This window comes from Physeter macrocephalus, chromosome 16 (assembly GCF_002837175.3).
Source record: "Physeter macrocephalus isolate SW-GA chromosome 16, ASM283717v5, whole genome shotgun sequence".
In the NCBI taxonomy this organism is placed as follows: Eukaryota; Metazoa; Chordata; class Mammalia; order Artiodactyla; family Physeteridae; genus Physeter; species Physeter macrocephalus.
This window is the reverse complement of record NC_041229.1, coordinates 13,378,498-13,382,664: the sequence shown is the minus strand read 5'-3', so window position 1 is coordinate 13,382,664 and position 4,167 is coordinate 13,378,498. Positions and strand designations below refer to the sequence as shown.

The following is a 4,167-nucleotide window of genomic DNA, read 5'->3' as shown; positions in this document are numbered from 1 at the left end:
TGCTTTGGCTATTCGGGGTCTTTTGTGTTTCCATACAAATTGTAAAATTTCTTGTTCTAGTTCTGTGAAAAATGCCATTGGTAATTTGATAGGGATTGTGTTGAATCTGTAGATTGCTTTGGGTAGTATAGTCATTTTCACAATGTTGATTCTTCCAATCCAAGAACATGGTATATCTCTCCATCTGTTTGTGTCATCTTTGATTTCTTTCATCAGTGTCTTATAGTTTTCTGCGTACAGGTCTTTTGCCTCTTATGTAGGCTTATTCCTAGGTATTTTATTCTTTTTGTTGCAATGGTAAATGGGAGTGTTTCCTTAATTTCTCTTTTTGATTTTTTGTTGTTTGAACTATTGTTTCTTGACTGCTTTTCCTTTGTTTCTGCATTCCCTCCCTTCCCTTAGTCTTATTAATTACTGAGACTTGTTCAAGGACTGGCATTGTGGCCAGGCTTAGATCACAAAATAGCTTAGGCCAAAAATGACTTCTCGTCTGTCAAGAAAGCCATGCCTAGTTCTCTTTCTCCAGGGACCTTCTACCCCATCTGCTTACCTTCAGACCCTCATTCCACCGCATTTTACGGACAGCTACTGGACACGCCAGGTAGTCTTCTAGGAACTGAGGATATAACAGTGAATAAAACAGGCAAAGTAAGTTAAGGGGCCTACATTCTAGTAGAAGTAGAAGACAGTAACCAAATAAGGAAATAAGTAAAATATATAGTATTGGGTGGCAGTAAGAGCTATGGAGGCAAATAGAGCAGGGGGGATGATACAGAGTGTAAAACGTGTCATCAGAGGTCTCAATGAGAAGGCGACATTTGAATGACCTGAAAGAGGTGAAGGAGTGAGCCATCTAGAAATCTGGGCAAAGAATGTTCTAAGTAGAGGGAACAGTAAATGCAAATATGCTGAGATAGGCATGCGCTTGCCACCTTCGAGGAAGAGCAAGAAGGTTAGTGTGGCTGGAGTGCAGAGTAGAAGATGAAGTCAAAGAGATAAGGGAGGGACCTCACCTTGCAGGGCCCTAGGCCATTTCAATGACTTTAACTTTTACTCTGAGATAGGAGCCATTGGAGGATTTTGAGCAGAAGAGGGACATGGATGTCATTTTTGCTTTAACAGAGTCCCTTTAGCTACTGTATGGAGGACAGACCTGAAGAGAGCCAGAGTAGAAGGAGGAGACTGCAATCATCTGGGAAGAGGTGACGGTGGCTCAGGTTAATGTGGTAGCAGGAGAGGAAGTGAGAAGTGGTTGGATTCTGGATATATTTTGAATGTAGAGCCAACAGGGTTTCCTGATGGTTTAGGTGGTGTGAGAAAAAAGGCTTTTTTGGTCTGAACATTAACTGAGGATGTATAGGCTGTGGAAGGAGCAGATTTGGGAGTGGCGGGGAGGTCAGGAACTTGATTTAACACATATGAAGCTTGAGATGTCTATTAGGCATGTCAAGATGCCAGGAGAGAGGCTGGATATACACGTTTGGCAAAGTGTGTTGGGGATATAAAATTGAGAGTCTTCAGCTTATGGATGTTATTTAAAGTCATGAGATTAGAAGAGATCACCAAGGGAGCAAATATAAATAGAAAAGAAAAGATGTGCAAGGACTGAATTCTGGAGCTCTCCAACATTAAATGGTTTTAGAAGTGAGTAGGAACCATCAAAGGACGTGAAAGGAATGGCCAGTGAAGTAGGGGAAAAAACCGCAGGAGGTGATGGTATGCTGAAAGCCAAGAGAGGAAAACCTATCAAGGAGGAAAGATCAATTGTGTCAAATGCTGCATGTGGGTTAAGTAAGATGAGGTTGTTGGTGACCTTGACAAGAATGGTTTTGGTAGTGGTGAAGTGAAAGTTGGATTGTGGGTGGTTCAAGAAAGAATGGGAGGAGAGGGAGGGACAAGGTATAGACACCTCTTTTAAAAAAATATTTATTTATTTATTTGGCTGCACCAGGTCTTAGTTGCTGCACATGGGATCTTCACTGCCACGTGTGGGATCTTTGTTGCGCATGCAGGATCTAGTTCCCTGACCAGGGATCGAACCTGGGCCCCCTGCATTGGGAGCGTGGAGTCTTAACCACTGGACCACCAGGGAAGTCCCCTAGACAACTCTTTGGAGGAATTTTGTGGTAAAGGAAGGAGAGAGATTGGGTGGGAGCTAAAAGGAGAAGTGAGGGTGAGATGTTACCCGAACAACCTGGGGTCTGCTCTCCTGTGCACAGTAAAGCCAATCTACTGACACTGGGCTGTAGTGAAGGAAAGTGCAATGTTTATTGCAGACACCAAACAAGGGGCACGGGCAGCTAATGCTCAAAAAAACTCGAACTCCCTGATGACTTTCAGGAAAAGGATTTAAAGATGGGGTGAGGGAGAGGGTTGCGGGGGTGTGTGATCAGCTGGTAAACATTCTTCTGATTGGTTAGTGGTGAGATAATCAGGAGTTACTATCATCAACCTTCTGGTTCCAACCGTCTGGGGTCTAAGTGTGTGTGGTCAGCATGCAGTTAACTTCTTCCACCTGGTGGGGGTTTCAGTATCTGCAAAACAGCTCAAAGGACACGGCCCAGAATACTATCTATAGCCCTTGAGGAGGAACTAAAGGTACCTGACTTGGTTGAATGGCTAAACTCTTATTATTTCGTCTTGTTTGACTGTTTTCCTTTGTTTCTGCATTTTCTCACTTCTCTGATTAAATTTGTTCTTTGGAACTCAGGGAAGCCCTAGGAGGCTAAAGTTTTTCTATAAACAAGAGGCAGGCAGAGGACATGGGAAGGTCTGTCCCGGGAGGGCCCCATAGGGTCCTGCTCAGCTACAAAGAAAATTTTTTAAGTTGATGAGATTATATATTTGTATGTTGATGAGAAAAAACCAGTAGAGTCAGGATAGACGATGCGGGAGAGAGATCAGTGGAGCAGCGTCCTTGATGAGGTGAGAGTGGATGGGGTCTAGTACAGAAGTGAGGGCTTGGCTTTGGCCAGGGCACAAAGGGTGCATCCAGAGTAAGAAGAGAGAAGGCACAGTATTTGGGCACCGATGTAGGGAGGTGGATGGATGTGGTGGGAGCTAGTGGACATTCTCTCGGATGGCCTCTTTTCTCTCAGTGAATTAGGAAGCAAGGTCAGCTGAGAGTGAGGATGGAGGAAGGGCTGGAAATTTAGAGAGGTGTGCATGGGGGGCGGGGGTGGTAGTTAATAAACTAGTCATCTCGGGGCACTTAACTTTGAGTGTGTATCAGAATCACCTAGAGAGTCCCGTCCAGAGTTTCTGGTTCTGGAGGTCTGAGGTGGGCCTGAGAATTTGCATTTCTAACATGTTTCTGGCTGGTGCTGAGGCTGCTGGTCTGGGGTCGGCCCTTTGAGAGCTAACTAGCGCGTGCCAGCGAGTTGGGAGAGTGAACAAATGAATTGTGGACATACAGTGGGATCGTCAGGCAGCATCAAGGGCCCATCCGAGGTTATTAATCATGGATTGGAAGTGTCTCCATTCGGTATTCTTTCCCATCACATTCAGTCACTGTCCCTGGGTAGAGTCCTGTCTTTAAAACTTTCATTTTCTGCCAACTTTCCCTTTGACCTATAGGTCTCCCAATTCTTCCCCTTAAAAGCATGAAAATCTCATTAATTCCCTGGCGATCCACAGTGGTTAGGACTCTGGGCTTTCACTGCGAGGGCGCAGTTTCAATCCCTGGTCGAGGAATTAAGATCCTGTAAGCTGTGTGGAGCGGCCAAAAAAAAAAAAAAAAAATGAGTTCATATACATGAAAAGCTCTCAATAGTGCCTGGCATGTAGTGAGTTCCTAAGATCACTCTGATCTGCTACTCATCCGTCAGCTACTACTTGTATGGGCTGACGATGCCCAAATCTGTATTTTCAGGTGGACCTCACTCCTGAGTACCAGTCATAATTATCCAAATGCCTCCTGACATACCCTTGGACACCACATCAGTATGTCAATTTCAGCACATCCAAACCTTAAACTTATCATTTTCCAACCGTTTGTTCCCCTTCCTTTAATCCCCACATCTATGAATGGTGGCATCATCTATCCAGTTTGCTACCAGAAATTTGCTAGTTTCCAAGTTCTCTTCTCCCATAGTTCTCAAACAGAGGTATTCTCTCAGTCTACCGACTCAGGAGACATAACATTGTTTTTCTTTTTTTTTTTTTTTT

General features: G+C 44.3%; 1 non-coding gene across 1 annotated transcript; it reads right to left on the bottom strand.

Annotated features, from left to right (window-relative positions):
- Positions 1-2,019: 2,019 nt before the first annotated feature.
- Positions 2,020-2,092, bottom strand: TRNAW-CCA (transfer RNA tryptophan (anticodon CCA)). Its single transcript has one exon. It is a non-coding gene; the product is annotated as a tRNA-Trp (tRNA).
- Between the last annotated feature and the right edge of the window lie 2,075 nt (positions 2,093-4,167).